The sequence below is a fragment of the Nycticebus coucang genome, unplaced genomic scaffold, assembly GCF_027406575.1.
Source record: "Nycticebus coucang isolate mNycCou1 unplaced genomic scaffold, mNycCou1.pri scaffold_54, whole genome shotgun sequence".
Lineage (NCBI taxonomy): Eukaryota > Metazoa > Chordata > Mammalia > Primates > Lorisidae > Nycticebus > Nycticebus coucang.
In genome coordinates, this window is record NW_026515584.1 from 1,031,979 (window position 1) to 1,052,673 (window position 20,695).

Below are 20,695 nucleotides of genomic sequence, written 5' to 3' on the forward strand. Positions count from 1 at the left end.
CCCAGTGATCCCTGCAGGAGACAGCCTTTATGGTTCCCAGTGATCCCTGCAGTGGACAGCCTTTGTGGTTCCCAGTGATCCCTGGCTTATTGTACCCTCAATGAATCCCCAACAATAAAAAAATAATAATAATTAAAAAAAAAAGAAAGTTTCATTTGGTGTAGTACATAATATAATCCTTTTTATCTCAATGAAACATGAAGATATACATATGTGTGCGCGTGCATGCGCACGCGCGCGCGCACACACACACACATATATATATAGAGAGAGAGCTGGTGTGCGCATAAAGAGTTTACCAAAGGGGGGAAAGTAATTGAACACCTAGTTTAGACTTTGCTGGGAATCAACACATTACAATTTGCATCATGCATTTATTTTATCCAGAATGCCACAAACCCCTCTGTGAATTTATAATGAATTATTGAATTTCCGCTAAGAAAGTCGCACTTGTGGCTCAGCACCCATAGCTCACATACACCAAGGCTGGCGGGTTCAAGCCAGGCTCCAACCTGCTAAACAACAATGACAACTGCAACCAAAAAATAGCCAGGTGTGGTGGCGGGCACCTGTAGGCCCTACTCGGAAGGTCGAGGCAAGAGAATCGCTTAAGTCCAAGAGTTAGAGGTTGCTATGAGCTGTGACACCACAGCACTGTACTGAGGGCGACACAGTGAGACTCTGTCTCAAAAAAAAGAAAGAAAGAAAGTTGCAATTGTATTAGCATTGAAAGCCAGTATATTACATACAAATAGGAAAAAGAAGTAATCCCACATCATGGAAGAAGGCAGTGAGGCAGTGCTGCAACAGTGTCTTGAAAACTGCTTGTGACACGTGAATTGTTGTGTTTTAAATGCCCTTCCATGACTCAACTGGCCAAGTTATATGGTCCCATTGAATTTGACCCACACGCGTACACTCAGCCTCAGCAGGTATATGGGGATGTTAAAAAAGGAAGAATTTTTCCAAGAACAATAAGTAAAATTAAGAAGGCATTACATTTGTCTTCGTGTTACCATTTTCAGTCTATTTTTTAACCTACAGCCTTAGATGCCCAGAAAGAAAAGTGAGTAAAAGTGTATTGCTGTCCAACAAATCCTTCACGTTCTTCTTCACAATATGTCTTTGTCTCTTCAATGGCTTGTAACGATTATGATCTTGCAGGCACTTCCCATAAGCTATCTGTGCATTATTAATGAAGTTCTATGACGGGAAACGTCCATCACTGCAATGATTCTTGGAAAGCATAGATTCATTCAAACTAACAATGCATATGAGTTTGTCACAGTTTTAACATATGCATTCTTCTTGCAGATGGTTGAAAAAGAAGGTTATCTTCAAAAAGCTAAAATTGCAGATGGAGGAAAGAAACTAAGGTAATAAAAAGTTCTTTGACCCACTTTTATATAACTATGCTAGTTCCTGTATCCTTAACTTGTATCACTGCTATTGTTTGGGAAGCAAGGCCCTATGATAACAGACTGGTCCCTTTTGCTACCACTATGATCAACATTATTTTTAATATAATTGTAGTTTTTGAAGAAAGGCACAACAGTACATATTATTACACAGAGCATACAGATATGAAATGCTTCTTGTCCTTTTAAAGTATAAGTTCTTTAAAAAATTAAAGGAAGTAAGGAAAGGATCTTGATTTCTGGGATTAACAGATTTTGGAATAAAAGGACTTATTTGCATTACATAAAAATTTCCTGGAGGGTGCAGTGAGTGTCTCATGCCTGTAATTCTAGCACTTAAGGATTCAAGGCAGAAGGATTCCTTGAGCTCAGGAGTTTGAGAGCAGCCTGAACAAGAGTGAGACCCTGTATCTACAAAAAAAGAAAAATTAGCTAGTAGTGGTGGTATATGCCTGTAGTGCAAACTACTCTGGAGGCTAAATCAGGACAGTCTCTTGAGCCCAGGAGTTTAAGTCTATAGTGAACTATAATTGGGCCACTAGACTTCAGCTTCAGACTGGGCAGCAGAGCAAGACTCTGTCTAAAAAAGAAAAAAACGAAAAAAAAATCCCTACAGTAAATTAGGGGAGCAATTGTTTAAAGGATGAAGTAGTTGAACTATATTTTTAGATAAGTAAATCAGGACCCTTTCTTACCTCACCAACAGCATGGATAAAAAAATCCTCATGGTTTAATCTCATTTCCCACGTCAACCCTTCACTGGGGCTTGATGGGAGAAAGGAGGTAACATCATTGGTCAATCCTACTCTCCAGCCTCATGCAAAGAAGACGGGGGGTGGGGGGTGGGGGGGAGGGATATTACAAGAAACCAAGATGATGCCCTACCATGGGGGTTATGTAAAGTATCCTTGCCGATCCATAGCAAACTTTGTAACATCTCTGAGAAGGCAGGGCCAGGAGGAAGCAAAGGACCAGAATAGGGCCCTTCCCCTAACCCACTCACATGAATATGATTTTTGGTAGTTGTGATCATTGTATACTATTGTGTACTTGCTTTATTTGCTTTTACTTTAATATGTTGCTGTACAATTTGCATGCTGCAGTTTAATTTCATATAAACATTTGCAGGCAGTTTCATTATTTCAATCTATTTGTAAACTATTATGCATTCTTTCAGCTTTTCTCACTTAAAGTTATACAAATTTTAGTTTTTCCTTTTTTTTTTTTTCCTTTTTTTATTTTCACCATAGATATACAGAATTGAGTTTGTGGCCTTGTGTTATCATTACTCTGGGAATGATGTCTAACTGGTTTTATTTTATTTTTTGTTTCTAATCCTCACTTCCATCCCCTTTAGACCTCCAATTTAATGCATTTAATGTGTGTTCATCAAATCCACTTTCATATATATATGTATGTATTAGAATATCTGTGTCACCTTAAAAGTAGTGTGTAGTTGTGTGTATGTGAATGTGTTGTATTGCATAAGCATTTTTGTGTAGTAAATTACATTATGGTTCTTACTACTTTCATTCAACGTTAGTGTTTGGACATCTTTCTATGGTGCTAGACAGACCTGTGTTTCTTAACCATGGGGAAAATAAGTCATTAGGTGATTTTGTCATTGTGCAAACTTCATAGAGTGTATTTACACAAACATACGTGGTATGGCCTATTACACACCTAGGCTGTCGCTCACTCCCAGGCTACACATTTACCATGTTACTACACTGAGCACTGTAGACAATCTTAACATAATTTGTGTGTGTGTGTATCTAAACATATCTAAACATGGAAAAGGTAAAACATTGTACAATGATGTTACAATGAACAGGATGTCACTAGATGACGGGGATTTTTCAGCTCCATTGTGATCGTATAGGACCAACATCTATATATGGTCTGTGTTTGACTGAGGCATTGTCATACAGTATATGAATGTATTCAAAGCTAGGTCATTTTTCCCAATTACTGCCCTTTGCACCCTGTGCAAAGACACTGTGGTTAATGATGACCTACATATATGACGGTGATCTCATAAGATTATAATATTGATTTTTACTGTTCCTTGTCTATGTTTGGGTACAGATCTAAACACACTTACCATTGTCTTACAGTTGTCTACAATATTCAGACTGTACAGGTTTGTAACCCAGAAGCCATAGGCTATAGCACAGCCTAGGTGTGTAGTGGGCTATACCATCTAGGTTTGTATAAGGACAGTCAATGGTTTTCATACAATGATAAAAGTACCTAAGCTTAGACACATTTCTCCAAATGTCATTAAGTGACACATGACTATATACTAAATTTTACTTACCCAGTCCCTCAGGTACAAACCCTAAACTTCCTCTAACTCATTCCATCCAAGACAACATTTCAATGAATCACACATATGTGTCCTTTTAACCTGTTAGGAACTCTCAGGGTAATATAGCCAGGAGCACAGATCGCTTGGTGTTAAGTTATGTACATTTGTAAATCCACTGAATACCACTGCCAGACTTTCTCCTGAATGAGTGCCCCTGTTCACATAACTGCTCTGCAGTGCAGAAGGGATCTCATTTCCCATAATCTCATCAGCATACGGCATTATCTTACTCTCTTACTTCACTAAATTGGTGGCCATAGAATGTTACCTCAATGTCACTTTTATTTGTATTCTGCTGACTGGTTTTGCAGTTGAACAACTTTGTCTGTTTAGAGTCATTCAGATTCTGCATTCTAAGAATTGCCTATTTATAAACTTTGATTATTTTCTATTGAGGTTTTTCCTTTTTTTATAAATTGAGGAAACTCTTAATATATTTCTGATAACATTTTGACAAATTTTGATATTGGAAATATCTCCTACAGGTTTATGGTGGTTTTTGTTTGTTTGTTTTTATTGTAAATACTTCACATATTGAATATTGTATGTATAATCAACAAGATAATAACATATGCTATCCTACCGTGTTGATGGTCTATAATATACCGAATCATTTCTACTGTCCTTTAAAATTTGATTTTTAAGTTGAGTTCAGTTTTATGCTAATACTTATAATTACAGTGAACCCTCCTACTGCTTATCAATTATTATTTTATATTTTCTAGAGATCAATGCTAAACTTGGACTACTTGATCAAATTACATGACCGTTTTTTTATGACTCATATTTTGTATTCCCATACTGCTTTACACTTTCATCACTAACACCAAAAATGTTGTTTACTTATAACTTTAAAAATCATGTTTTGATCACATGATTTAATCTTGTTTTAATCACATTTATAATTTAGCAACTAATAATATACCATACTTGGTATAATTTGTATTTTTATGTAAAATTTCCTTTGATAGGTTTTGTAACATTTCTCAACAATCTTTATATCTTTTTATAAATTTTAATGAGTTAATAGGCAATATTAATAGATGCTTACTCTGTCAAGAACTTGGCTAAATGTTTTACAAGTTTTAAGTAATAATTATTAATACATGTAAACTCTATTATTACTTAGTATTGTACAAATGGAGAGTCTTGGTCACCTGTATTAACCTCTCCTTTCTCCTATTTTATGCAGACTTAGTATGACAGAATTTAGTCCTGCCTTCTGATTGAAATATGTTTGTTTTTTATCTTTTGCTTTCATCTGTTTGAAGTCAAGGACTAAAAATTATCTTTTTATCTCAGGACATCAACTGTACTAAAGACTTCAATTTTCACTTAATAAATATCATTTTATTAATTTCTACAACGTTTTCTGCTCATAAATCCATTCTAGATTATCTGTACTTTGTGCTGTTTTCTTATCTTCCATTTTCCTCCTTCTTGTTTTCTCTTTTATTCGTATTTAATTATTTCTATTTCTATCTAAGGAAATTTTGACTGATCCCTAAGTATGAACAGGAGAGGCTACAAGGAAGATGAATTCCTTGGCTATATCTTACATTCAAAAAAGATCATACATTTAGGCTTATTTTGGAATGAGGTTGTACACATTTCCTTGGTGACACACTGGTAGATTTAAAAGCAGGATATATTCAAGATTCGGCTCTGCACCCATAGCACAGTGGTTACAATGCCAGTCACATACACCAAGGCTGGCAGGTTCGAACCCAGCCCAGGCCAGCTAAACAACCTTGACAACTGCAACAAAAAATAGCCGGGTGCTGTGGTGGGCACCTGTAGTCCCAGTTACTTGGGCGTCTGAGGTAAGAGAATCACTTAAGCCCAAGAGTGTGAGGTCGCTGTGAGCTGTGATGCCACAGCACTCTACCAAGGATGACATAGTGAGACTATCTCAAAAAAAAAAAAAAAAGGAATATATTCAGCATTCAACTTCAATTTTAATTTTGAACATCAAAAATCTACGTCAGTTTTTCTGATTAAGTTTAGGAATTTATTTAAAGATGTCCATCCCCCAAACTGTGAGTAACCCTGTCCTCTCTAAAATTCTACAAGCCCCTAGTAAAGTTAATTTCAATGCACTATTTCAACATGCTCTGCTAGCCTCTCCCTATGCACCCAGTCAGTCCTTCTCCTTAGCCGGCTCCTTTGTATGTCATACTTCTTATTACATGTAGATTCTTCCTCTGTTCTCTTGCTCAGAAAGAAATACTTGGGAGTGAAGACATGGACATAAATATGGGTATTAAAAAAAACGCAGAACAGGGCAGTGTAGTGGTTATGTCTGCTAGTGCCTGCTTTCATCCTAAACTTTGTTTGCTTGAACAATTGTTATTTAGAATGGACTTCCTGTGATACTAAGGTGCCTGCCTAATGCAAACATATCTTTTCTTTAGTATTTTCTGCTCAGGATCATAATAAATGCTTCATGGCTATATCTGTCTTTCTCAATTTCTTGCAACACTGACAGAAATGTGTGTCCTTTATACTTCACTGTCTCTTTAACACACCTTTTAGCAGTCATAAATCGTAAGAAGCTTAGAATGTGAGAGAGAAAATACATTCCTAGACCTACTAGTTTGAGAACAAGTCTGAACATTTAACAGTGTCAGAGTGATTTTGCAGTAAATCAGTCAGAGACACTAGAGTAAATCACTTTCACTTCCATCACTGGTGCAGAATCAAATCAAATCCAGCATGACCAAGTCAGGTAAAAAAGGCAGATGGCCCAAATAGGGGAGGCTAAAATTTGCAAAGTAATCACATGTTTGTTTTCCTCTGGCTTTTTTGGTTTGTCAATGTGTTGTTACCTCAAGAAGGCATAAGAGAAGTGAGTGTAGAATATAAAGCTTTTTTGTTTAGAGCAAGCAAATGTGTTAAACCTAGAGCTGAAGCTAACAGATTCTTAGAATGGCAATGAAAAATTTAAGGGCGGTTTTCCATCAAGCTTTCTTCCAGACGAGCAGTGACAAAGTTGCTGTTATTATGTGCTGCCATCCGGTGTTCATTGTGTAGAATGTCAAGCTGATGTCCACACTGAGTTTTTGGTTATTGTTTTATAGGTGCTTTTTGTGTTTGTTTTCAGTTTAGTTTGGTTTTCTTTTTGGCATTTTGCAACTTCACAACTCAAGATCTGTTTTTAGGAAAGTTTTGTGAAGGGTTTCACTTGGATAAATGCCCCACTGATTGCATAAATTATATATAATTGCCCTAATACAAATTTAGTTCTCCCCCCTTCCTAATTGTAGTCAGTACCTTTCTCCCCTCTGAGATGCGATTTTTTTCTGTGTGTCAAAATATTAATAAAATAAACACCTGAATTTCTTGTCCTGGTATCTGTTTCCTGCCCTGAGTCACTAGGATTAATCCTTTATCTGATTTCCTATAAATCTGTCTGGAGACCGGGGACTGCCTCGCTTATTCATGGGACTTTGGATTTACTAAAATTAGATATTTTTTGAACCGTAAGTATTATTTACCCCTTACATCTATCTCACAGCTTGATTTTTATCTCTTCCTGTGAAAAAATAGAAAAGAATGCTCTCCAAGTTGTGATGAAATGTGCGGACCTGACTGGGTATGGAATGGATGGCAGGCGGGGATAAAGGGTTTGCAGGGCAACACCAGGGGACAATCCAGGTCAAGCTAAGAGTGACTTTGCTCCAAGGGAGAAAGAAGGTCTGGCAATTCTTTGGAAACAGTTCTGTGACTCCCTCTCTTAGCTCCTACATTGAGGCCCCACACAGGCAAGCTGAGCACAACTGAAGGGTGGGCTGCATGCCACCTTCTCTGGGGAGGCTGGAATGAGCAGGGGCCTCAGGGTCTAGGAGGCTTGGTGGTTGAACCCCATCTTTATGACTTATTTGCCCTTGGTGAGAATGCAACATCCCTATGCTTCAGTTTTCTCATCCATAATATGAGGTTAAGCCCCCCTACTGAAATTATTTGGAGGATTATTTCTTTCCATGATTATTTCCCATCTTTCTATAGTTAGAGGTAAAGTTTTTTATGTATCTCTTATTTTCCTTAATATTTTAAGCCCTGAGAATTGTGTTTAGCATGTTGTAAATGTTTAGCAGGTACTTATGACTGGTTTAGTGATTAAATTACATGATTCATATAGAATACCAGGCTCCATGTGTGGCACACCATGGGGCCCAAAGCAAGCTCATAGTATTTGTGTAGGTATGAGACATAGGAAGACCCTTGGAAGAAGCTCAGGGATGAGCCACTAGAATTATATATTGGAAAAATAGCCTAAATGTTCAGGGTTAAATAATTTAGGGAAAAAAGGAATGCTAGCAGTGCTGTATTAAAATAGTAAAGAACAAAGAAGGGAAATTTAACTTTTTTTCTCTTTTTTTCTTTGTCTTTGTTGGTAAACAATAGTCAACACAGAGCAGGAAAAATCTTGATGCATGACCCTTTGAAATTTGAAAATCCATATATACCTGTACTTTTACTCAAAAAACCTTTAATGATCAACTACTGAAGGTCAGATACTGTGCCCCATCCTGGAAAGGACCTAAAAGACCAGAGATGGTGTCTCTCTTTGTGGGTGCAGGGAGACTGGGGGATTAGACGAACTTTTATTATTCTAAAAACAACTTCATTTTAGAAAGGTTTATTTGAAAAATTTTATCCAAAACTGCTAGACTCACCTGTCCTGGCTAAGTCCTTTAAGCTTACAGAAGTTACTCACTTTCTGAGGTGTCACCCAATACACTGAATAGCAGTCACCTATAGTTACTTGGTTGCATATGGAAAATATTAAAGGTTTCACTTGGAGCAAAATCTTGCCAACTGATTCTTCCCATGTTCTCTCCAGGGATGACAGTGTCTCACTGTGTTAAGTAACTGAGTGAAAAGGCCATTCCGCTGAGATGCTAAGAACTATTCCATCACAATTAGTCAAACATATCAGAATGAGGAATGGACTGAACAGATATTATATGGACAATGATCAAGCTGCTAGAGTATTTTGTTCAGAGAGGAAGGGTCAGACTTGAGTCATAGGTTAAAAGTTGTTCCCATTAGATGAAGTCTCAGCTACTCCTAGACTACAGGCTCTTGACTCCCTTTCTGGTTTTATGATCCTTACCGAATACAGATGATTTGTTCCTTACTGAGACCAGAATAATCCCTTGTAGGAAAGAGACAGGTTCCACCCAGTTAGGAACATACACCTACTTCTGATTTCTTACGAGGAATAAAACGGTACGTGATCCTACTCCTTGAAACAGTGCAAATTCTAAGGGAAGAGAGCTTGGGAGTGGTGAGTCTTTCCCCTAATTTTCTAATAAGAATAAGGTAAATTAGCTAATGACAGAATTCAGATGGCTGATATTTTGTCACAGGCTGTGCACACTAACTTTTATGATTTAATGATTTCAACCCAAACTATGTTGAAATTTGACATTGACAATATCCTTAACTAAGGTAGTACTGCTTCACCCTTTAAAAAAGTAATGAACAGATTATAAGTTTTGGAGTCAGAAAGACTGGGTTTAACTATAAATATAAAGGTATGACCTTAAGTACATCACCTAAACTCTCTGATCCTCATTTTCATCCATTAGTAAATAAGGACATTATTCGTACCTTATCATTTTTTGATTGCGAAGTTAAACCTATGCTAAATGATCAAATTTACAGTAGGAACTCAAAATAACTTATGCTAGTTATTATTTTAAAAGAAATCATGGGGGGAAATGAAATGAAAGAAGGACATCTAAAAGGTTGTCAGCAGCATTTTATTCTTCATTTTGAAATGACATTCTTTCCAAGCAATAGATTTAAATGCTTTCACTTTTATTCTAATATGATAAAGATAATGTTTACAGTTTACGAACACAAAAAGAAATAGCACTGTATTTAAGGTGTCAAAGCAATTTATATTACTAAAGTTCCAAGACCTGTGGTTCCTACCCTCTCCAGCTCATTCTTCTGTTCACGTAATAAGAACACAGTTCACAGCAGTTCAAAGTCCTAATCAAGAACAATGAGATAATTGAATTTCATGCAACGTTAGTTCTAACCAGTTCCAGTTCCAACTTTAAGGAAGGAGAAATTTTGCCAGAAAGTTTATAAACGATCAACATCTGAAACAGATTCAAATCAAAACCATTTAACCAGGACTTACTATAGATAGGACGCAAATAAGGTATAGTATCTCCTTGCCAAAAGATAAAAAATATAGTGAGAAATGTAACAGGCAGGTTAAATGTGGATTCGTCATGTGTGAGGGTGTTCCATACTCTCTCATCACATATGGTTAAAATAATAAAATAAGGATGCTCACAGAAGATGCCCAGACTAGACCAGCAGTCTTTCTAACGTTTCTCTTTCTGCTGTTTGGGGCCATGTAATATTACAACCTGTAGCATATGAAAGCTATGGCTCCTTCAGTTCACCTTGCAGCTACCGGTACCTAAAAGGAGAAATGAGCAGTAGGGCAGAAGAAAACACCTATATGATTTTCTTCCTGCGTTACTTCTTTACATCTTTTCATTATTTAATTGAAAAATTGACTCTTCATTTAAAGACAAGAGGATCCAAGAACGTGATGTTTGTATTTCTATGTTGGAAAATACACATTGTGTTTCTTGTGTGTCTGTTTATCCTGTTCTTTTTTATAATAACACAATGACGCGTCGTTAAAAAAGCGTCAGACGTGTAAGAGCAACCTAATTCTTGCAAACACTAACCTTGCTGAATCAAAGCTGTCTTTTCATCAAGATCCTAGATTCTAAGAGACAAATGGAAATAAATGACACAAAGTTGTTGAATGGTCATTTAAAAAATATGTTTGTGGGGTTTTCTATTGACCCGAATGAAATCTTTCTGTAAATATTTTAAAAGTTGAATTCAACTATTTTAAAGTTAATATTAAGCCAAAGCAAGCTGCAGCAATATGATATAATGGATAGAAACTTACGTATATTAATCTCCTTAATGCTTTGTCATCTAAAAAGAATACTTTTCACAACACAAACACACACATAGTCTAACTGTAGAAATAATGTATGCTTAATGTAGAAAAGTTGGTAAACACCAAAAAATATAAAGGAAAAGAAAAAGCCATGATTTTACTACCTGATTTAAGTATTATCATAGTCAGACTTTTTTCCATGCCAAAGTGCACTCACCAATTCAATAAATATATATTGTGTTTCTATTCTGTCCAAGGCAGTATGCTAGGAACTGCGGATACCTCTATAAAGATGAAATTGTTTTTACCATTTGGGAACTTATTTCTTTAATGGGATAAGAGAGAATGAAATTTTAAAAATATTTTAAAATTTATTATAAGTAATATACAAGGAAGTCATGGAGGCACATTTGAAAAAGCAATATCTTGTCTTTTAATGAATGGAATTAATGATCAGAAGGGGCCTCTTTGCCTACTTTCCCTAGTAATGGAGGCCTGTTCATGTCCATGGTGAATGTATCCCACTTTATAAACTTTCTTACTCTGTAAGCCTACCTTTCTCATCCTCAAAAAACTGTTTCCTGCTTCCTTAAAAATGATAATAATAATCAGAAAGGTTTCAGATGGGTGACGAAGACAGCACAGCATGGAGTTTTGGACTGTAGATTGCATTATGGTTTGCATTAAAATCTTCCCATGTCAGTATTCTTCTGAAGTGTAGGGTTCATTATTTCATTATATGAATCTACCATATGCAATTTACTTAACAAATCTCTTATTTTTTGATATTTTTGGTACAGAATTAACAAATAATGATGTACATTTGTTTCTAAACATACAGCCTTAACAATGAGTGAGATATTTTTCTTTAGAATAAATTTAAATTAATAGTAATGAACACGTAAAGGCAAAAGATATGCATATTTTTAAAGATTGTTTTAAAAATATATTGTCAATGGCACTCCAGAAAGGACATACCAGTTTATACTCCCACCTATCGGGTATGAGAGAACCCATTTCCTATACTCTCATTAACCCTAGATGTTATCATTCCTTTTAATCCTGGACAAATTGATGGGCAAAGAGGGAAAAAGTATGCCTCTGTGTTTGTTTGCATTTCTTTGATTTCCAGTGAGATTCAACATTATGAAAATATTTTAAATTAAGCAATGACATATGAGCTGGTTAGTTTTTCATCCTCTGAAATATACTAAACCAATGAAGAGAAGACAAAATGAAGGAAGGGATTCTGATTTCTATTTTTACTTTGCTATTTTTGGCTTGATGTAGAAATATAGACTTTTTATGAGAGCAAGGCACATGGTTACATAAAAATAGGAATTTTAGTAGTTGGAAAAGATTTCAGGAAGATTTATAAATTGAAAAACTTTTACTATAAAGACCATGCTTTCCAGTAATTACAGAATGTCTTTACTGTCACCTAAATTTCATGGCACCTATAGATTTTAATAAAGAGAATACTTCCAGGAAGACTAGTTAAAAATAAAGATGGTATTTACTCATTCCAAATGTTGCTCATACTGTATCTATAAATGATTTCTTCAACTGATAATGCTTTTTTCCTCTTTGTTTTTTCCTAAGGAAAAACTGGTCTACTTCCTGGATTGTTCTTTCTAGTAGAAAAATTGAATTTTACAAAGAATCCAAACAACAGGCTCTGTCCAATACGGTAAATAATTCTCTATTTCTACTGTTAATCATCTTTTCAGAAATATCGTTGTACTAAAAGTTTGGTTTTGTCAGAAATCACACTAAAACTTCCAAGCTACCAACATCTGAAATCAGATGGAGAAAATGACTCAATAAACTTTTAATCAGATGAAGGGAAATAGAACTTAGTGTCTATTTTATTAAGTGGTGCATTTGGAGAATAATCACAAAATGAGATGAATGGTGAGCAGCTATATAGTAATGTGAAGGTAACACTTCAAATTAAGGTGCCATTTATAAATATGTTATTCTTATTTATGAAATGATCACTAAATGTAGCTACTTGCTCAAATAATGTATTATAAAGAATGTTATAAAATGCATTAGTAATAAATGCTTAACGGATGATACCAAGGGAAGCTGTTTTAAAGAATAAGACATAAATTGTATTAAACCATGTATGTGCATCTTTAACACATGAATTTAAGTTGTTATCTAGCATGCTATAAAGTACTTCAGACATTAATAAATAATAATAAACTATTCATAAATGGCACCTTAATGTAGGGTGTTACCAATGAGGAAACACTCTACGTTAACAAAGTGATTTTTTTCCTTAGTCTAACTGTGACATTCACTATATAAAGCTAACCTTTCTCCACATTTCTGTGATTCCATCTAATGGAGCAAATATAATTTCTGTATCCTGTAGTTATTACAAAGTGAAATTAGTAGGGTTTCTTCATTATACCTGGAGGAGGGCCTCATACATGCCTGCAGAGATTTCACAGTGATAGCTAGCAAGTGGAGGCAATTTGTTGGGGCCAATTCAAGCTCACAACCTTGCTACCCGAGCCAAGAGACACTGTACGATGTAGAAGACAGTGGACAGGGAACATAACTGACAGCCTCCTGTTTAGGAAGGACTTCATAGCCCACTGGCCTGATGGACAAGGAGAGGGGTCGCCTGGCAGGAGTAAACCACAATAAACTAATTTATATTTGGCAGGTAATAAAACGATGGTAAATTCTTTGCTCTCCAGCCACTGTTGTGTTTGCTATGTAATCCTCTTTAAATAGGAAATAGAAAATCATTTGCTAGAAGATTTTTTTTTTTTAAGAAGATTTTAGCAAGAACAAAAGGTAGCTTTTGGCTTGCTTCTGATAATTGCAATAGCCCTTATCCCCAGGTGGTGTGCTGATTTTGGAGTCTCAGTGTGGGCCAATCTGTAAACTAATTATGAATAAATTAAAAATATATCTCGGTTCTTTGTATTTTTAATTCAAACTGCCTGAGAAAATTGTTTTAGTATTTTGTTTTGTTTTTATTTTTGGCTACAGGAAGGTTGACATAATCTTTTTAAGAAAAATAAAGTACCCCTAAGGGCCAGGCACAAAACAACTCCCATCCACTTGCAGGTCCTTTGTCTTCCCTTTGAATAAGTTCTAAAGGGGAAGTCAGGAAGGAAGGAAAGTGGCTGGCCTTGCTGAGTTAGGCTGCTGAGAAGATGATCTTCATCCTGCTGAGTGAAAAGAATTCCACTGGGAGGAGAGTTTATGTGAATGTGTGGGATAATGGGAGAGATTAGATTCCATAGTAAAGCATTGGTTTATTTTTATTTTATTATTTTAATCTCTTCCTAACAGGAGATATAATTACCAGCTGTTTAATTTTATACAGGTGAAAGAAAACTCCCTTTTAGATTGGAGGCAAACCCTGCAAGTTAGCTTACTAATTGCATCCCTCTAGTTCAACCTTCAGAATTATTGTAAATTGACAATAGACTTGACTTATAGAGGAAATTGGTTAACGTTTTTTTGGCAGTCCGTATTTATTACTTTTGGCCCTGTTTTCAATGCTTTGTACAGTTTCTCCAAAGCATTCATTGTCTTCAAAGTGAATTCAGGGCAGGAACTAACTGTTTTGTGGTAACGAGGAAGAGAATTACAGATTCGATTCATGTTTGTACTGCTGGAATTGTCTTGCTAGTCAACTTCTTGGATTCGTTTCTAACCAAGTATTAAAGGCCTAGTGGGATAGCCCACATTACCAGTTCTGGTCTCAGAGAAATGATAATGATGACTGCCAGGCCTTGATTAAAGATGCTGTGGCTTTATTTTGGATGGGATTTATGCCCAAGTTTCTGAATTTCTCTTGCAACCCTTTATGCATGTCCTGGTGTTGTTAATTGTGCTTCTGGGAAAGTCTGTCCTTTCCTCCAAGGGATTGATAGAAGTTGCCTGAGTGAGTTAGGAAGGTGATTTAAAAGAGTAAATGGCATTTTAATCTTTATACAAATGATCTTTGAATGTTAATGCTGTGGTGAAACAAAGCAGCAAAGTAGCTAGAGCAGAGTTTTGAAGTTGGACCTCAGGGATGTAATTCTAGTAGCTGACAAAGTTGCTCACTTCTTTGAACTTAAGACTCCTCACCTGTAAGATGAGAATGGTGACATTTGACAACAGAAAAAATAAGAGATGAAATTAATTAATAAAAATAAAAATACATAATGACTATAAAATAATTATGCTCTATTAATCATAATGTGGAAACAGCCTAAATGCCCACCAACCCAGGAATGGATTAACAAGCTGTGGTATATGTATACCAAGGAATACTATTCAGCCATTTAAAATAAAATGGAGACTTTATAGTCTTTGTATTAACCTGGATGGAAGTGGAACACATTATTCTTAGTAAAGCATCACAGAATGGAGAAGCATGAATCCTATGTACTCAATTTTGATATGAGGACAATTAATGACAATTAAGGACACGGTAGGGGTGGGGGAAGGGCAGAGCAGAGTGAGAAAGAAGGAGGTAGGGGTGGGGAAAGGAAGAGGAGAGAGAGGGAAGAAGGGAGGGGGTGGGGCCTTGGTGCATTCCACACCTTTTAGGGGCAAGACAGGATTGTAAGAGGGACTTTGCCTAACAAATGCAATCAGTGTAACCTGGTTTCTTATACCCTCAATGAATCCCCAATAATAAAATAATAATAATAATAATAAATGAATAAATAAATAAATATGTTGGCTGGGCTGGTGGCTCACACCTGTAATCCCAGCACTCTGGAAGCCTGAGCTCAGGAGTTCCAAACCAGCCTGAACCAGCAAGAGCTCATCTTTAAAAATAGCTAGGTGTTGTGGCAGGCATCTGTAGTCTTAGCTACTTGAGAGGCTGAGGCAAGAGAATCTCTTGAGCCCAAGAGTTTGAGGTTGCTTTGAGCTATGACGCCACAGCACTCTACTGAGGGTGACAAAGTGAAACTCTGTCTCAAAAAAAAAAAATACGTAAGTAAATATATTCTATGGTACATGATATAGTATAATTAGAACATATTATTACCCTATATTAATTTTGCATTTGAGCTGATTCAGATATTTATACAAGAGACATATTTAATTATGGAGACTACATAACGCACAGCCTCCAGAAATGAAAATGTATATGCGTAAGCAGCATAAAATGTCATATGCGAGCACTAATACGGAAAATGAAGCCATCTATCCATCTGGGGCCCTAGATATAACTTCCTGCATGTCTATATGAAGTTTCCCAGAGCCCTTATTTTCTTCCCTTGACTCTTACCCTTACTGTTTTCACATTTAATATAGCATATTACAAAATGATCCCACATTCCATGTTTGGCTCCCTTCTTTCTGAATGAAGTTCTTTTAGTTCATATCTGTCTTATTCTCTTAGAGCTTCTACAACAGAATACCAGCAACCAACTGGTTGTTTTAAATAGCAGACATTTATTTCTCATAGTACAGGCACCTAGCAAATCAGGTGTCTGATGAGGGACTGCTTCCTGGTTTCCATTTAGCCATCTTCTCACTGTATCCTCACTCTACAGTAGAAAGTGAGAGAGAAAACTTTTACGTCTGTTAATATTAGGTCACTAGTTTGATTCTTGAGGTCTTTATTTTTATGACCTAAGTATCTCCTAATGGGCTTACTTTTCAATGTTATCAAATTGGGGTTTAGAATTTCAACATATGAATTTTAGGGGAACACAAACATTCACTCTACAATACCCAAGTCACATTTTTATCCAAAGCAGCTTTCCCCTGAAATAACCACAGAATCACTTCACTGGTATGTGTAGATTAGAGAATTATAGGCTCTTATTCCTCAGTGGTCTATTAAAAGAGCTAGCAGACCGACCTCTTCTGGTTTTGTTTTTTTAGTAAGGACACTACATAGTAACCTGCCACCTACTATCATCACTATTTTATAACAGAAAGGACATTATAAAATACTCAATCCAAAATCTAGGAAGGATAAAAATCTCAGAATAAACACATCTCTTTCAAGACATGAAATTATACATCTATATACATAGTTTTATTTTGCCCACTTTATCTCAAATTAGGACAAACTTTATTCAGAGTTTGACTAGCCCTCCAGTGAGGAGGACTGCCAGTGTCCCTAGATATAGTTTTCCTGGATTATGAAGGAAAGGATAGTTTTCACATTCTCATAGATTTTCTTTTGTACATATACACATATACATATTCTGATCCATAACTTACTAAATTTTTTAAACAAATATTATAAAATAATGTAGAAATAATTTTTAGTAAAATGTATAAAATTCCTATGTAAATATAAACAGTTAATACTCAGTTACCTACATCAGCACCACCCACAACAAGATATAAACCCTCTCAACCTTCTAGAAGCCCCATTTCTATCATTGTCCCTTTGCCGTCATCACCACCTCTTCTTTTTCTCTGGAGTTAGGAAGATTATTTGCATTTTATTCCTTATTTTATTGTTTTTTTTAATATTTCTCCACCTATATCTATATCCCTTAAAATATTAATATAGTCTGTTTTTTAATTTATATAGATATAATTATAGTATTTATTTCTTCTTTTGCCATGTATGTCTTGCTTTTTCTGCCCTTTAATACTCCATCATTCCATGTTTTTCTCTGCTAGTTTGGGAGGGACATACTTTTTTCTCTTCTGTTAGTAGTTAGCCTAGGATTACAACACTGTTTCATATCAAAGACTAAAGTGAGTCAAATCCTTTACTTTCTTCCAAGATATTACTTCAGAATATTTTTAATTCATTTATCTCATTCCTAATGTATTGCTGCCTAGCATTTTAATTTAACACCACTAGACATTATTCTCTTTTATACAGTAAAGGTAGGTTTATATTTGCTCAATGTTTACAGCATTCTTTGTTATTTATTTCTTCCTGAATCTTAATCTTGCATTTTAGAATTATTTTTCCTTCTGCTTGAAGTGTATTCTAAGAAATTCTTATATTTAGAGTCTTATGTTAGAAATGTATCTTAGTGTCTGCTTATTTGAAAAAAATCTCTATTTTTCCCTCATTTGGGAAATATATATTTTCTCTGGGTATAGAATTTTGAGTTGGCAGTCACTTCTTTCAGCTCATCAAAAAATATCATTCTACTGTTATCTGTCATCCATTATTGCAATCAAGAAGTCATCTGTTAACATAACTGCTATTCTCTCATTGCTCATAATATTTTTCTCATTATCTTTATTTTTCCACAGTTTTAGGATGATGCCTAGAGACATCAATATCTTTTTACTTTTTTCTGCCTAGATTGTTATGCTTTCTGAAATTGTTTATTGATGTCATTAATATATTTTAGAAAATTTTCAAGCATTGTTTTTTCAAATGTATCCCCTTTTACATTCTCTTATTTCCTTCTAAGCTTCAAATTAAACCTACATTAAATGTTTCTTCAAATTTTTTATACCCTTCCTTGTCATATCTTTTTTCTTTTTATTTTTTTTTCAGGTTTCTGGTGAATTTAATACATGTGTCAAAAAAAATCAAAGGCAGGGGAAGGGTAAATAAAATTATAGTGAGGTCGGGGAGGATGGCCATGGAGACACACAAAGAGGGGTGATAAATGGCAGAGTGGGGAGCTGGAACAAATGGATTGCTTGGGTGTCACATCAATCCAATCCATAGTCCTCTTCTGGGAAATTTTTGTCTTTTTGAGCTGCATTGCAAGTAATTTATCTTTATTTATCTTCCAGGTCTTTATATCAGTCTCTTTTTGTGATATGCAATATGGATTTGATTTTAATTCTTGCAATGTTTACTTTTAGACATTTGTTTCTTTGTTTGAACTTAGTATGTGATTGTTAATTGTCTCCTGCAAGCATTTTGAAGACTTTATTTTGTTAAAACTTGGAGACATAGTTGTTTTATAATTGATGTCTTGTGATACTAACATCTGAAGTCTGTTTCAGTTGATTTTTGCTGGTTCTTACTAATGAGGCTTTGTTTCTTGTATGTCTGGTTATCTTTGACTGTGTGCTGATCATTTTTATTCAACTATTATCATAGGAATTTCCCTGAGAAAGTATCCTTCTACAGAGTATTTTGCATTTTTTCTTAAGAAGCCTAGGACATTACCAGTAACTGATTACTTCAATCTAAGTTAATAGAATAAAATTTGCAGGTTATACCTACATAATAAGAAGGCTAGAGCTGTGCTACAACTTCTCAGGGACCATGTTGTTTTTCACTTCTATCCTTTTTTTTTCTTTCTTCCTAAACACTGTACTTCTACCAAGAAAGTCTTCTTTATATTCTTTGTATTCACTTGGGATTGGAGAAAGAGAAAAGCTTAATGTTTGGTGTCCATTTTTTTTTAATGAAATCTCAGGCAGAACCTTGTTCCCTTATTCTGTTAGGTTGATTGATCAAAGATAAAATGTGTAATATAAACAAATGACTATAGGAAAATGCACTTACGTTGCTTTGATGTTTGGTTTCTCTCACTGCGTTCAGATTCCCATCCCCCACAAATATTTCCCCTAGCAGTTCCAACTATCTTTATATATTTTCAATGCTTTTAAGACAATTTTAAAAAGAAATATTTTATCCGGCATTTTTTTTTATTGTTTCCAGTGGGAGAGTTGATCCAGAAACATAGCTTCTCATTACAATCTACCTCACTTTAATGTAAGTATACATTTGGTTAATCAAGTTTGTGCTATTTATATAAGCCTTGGTGGGAAAAGACTTCATAAGAATATGTATTGAAATCCTACAATGACCAGCTTGCTCGTTAGGGCTACATATAAGGCATAGAGATATAGTCAAGATATAGTCTTTGCCTTATAAAATCTCTGCCAAAAAATAGGGTGAGATGAAATAAGAAACATAGTAGAGTTTTTCTTTCTTTCTTTCTTTTTTTTTTTTTTTAGTGAGCGCTCACATGTGAAAGATTTGAACTGGGACTTAGAGGATGGTTATAATTTCAATACATAAACATTTGTGGGCAAGGAATACAGGGCAAATTAAAAACATGAACAATGGCATAAGACGAAGAACCAGCAGAGTCTGTCCACTAAAAAAGAGAAAAGAATCCAGTAGAAACTCTGTAAGATGACCACCAAGGGACTATAACAAACTGGTCAACATATTAAGGTGGTCAATATAAGGGACTAGACCTACCGAACTGATACGTATATATGTTGCATGCCTAGTCTATGAAAATTAGGTCAACTTGAGGTGGTCAGTGTAGGGACTTGGTCAACTATGGAGTTTCCACTTATTTTGTGTCATTGGAAGACAGGATAAGTGAAAAGGATTGAGAAGAGTGCTGTAGATTGTGATTTGCTACCTGGGACAATTCTGTGATAAGGTATGTCAGTATTCTCCAGATAACTTCTTCTTAGAATAATCTATCATGACTATTCTTTTAATAAACATGTATTGAACAGCTGTACAAGCCAGTGTTATGAGTCTTAGAAGAGCCAGACCTACAAGATGGATCAAAGCAAGAGAGGAAACTGGTTACTTTCAGATCATAAAAGCTTCATCTCATTTAGTATAGGAGCAAAAACTTTTGCCTGAAAAACACCTAGATTATTATTTGTTTCATCTGGTAGTAGAGAAACACTAGAGGAACAGGAGTTGTCAGTTTAATTTATCTTCTCAGTCCTTGTATAATACACCTTGTATCTTTCAGATACACTTACCTATTTTAGTATCAGTGAAGCATTTCAATTGGCCCCAACACTTCTGATTCAACTTACCTTCTCAGTATTTTATATACTTCATGATTTTAGAACTTCTGCTTGATACGCAAGGGAGGCAACTGTAATGTGCATGGTATATGGAAAAGTTGTGTTCCTGGTTTAACAAAATCTATTGATGAAATGCCTCATGGAGAAGAAGCTCTGTAATTTATAGCATCCATTCATTTATTTATTCTAACCACAATTAACTCCTACCAGGTGTGATATAATGCTTTTTCCCCCTAGAGGCAATAAAGA

General features: G+C 35.3%; 1 long non-coding RNA gene across 2 annotated transcripts in view; it reads left to right on the plus strand.

Annotated features, from left to right (window-relative positions):
- Positions 1-1,322: 1,322 nt before the first annotated feature.
- The window catches only part of LOC128579457 (uncharacterized), a 35,226-nt gene continuing 15,853 nt past the window's right edge, over positions 1,323-20,695 (plus strand). Inside the window, exons 1-4 of one of the 2 annotated variants that reach the window (XR_008378156.1) lie at positions 1,323-1,376; positions 12,341-12,428; positions 19,323-19,376; positions 19,993-20,061. This is a non-coding gene — a long non-coding RNA (uncharacterized LOC128579457). The remainder of the gene's footprint in view (positions 1,377-12,340; positions 12,429-19,322; positions 19,377-19,992; positions 20,062-20,695) is intronic. The other variant, XR_008378157.1, reaches the window with a different exon arrangement.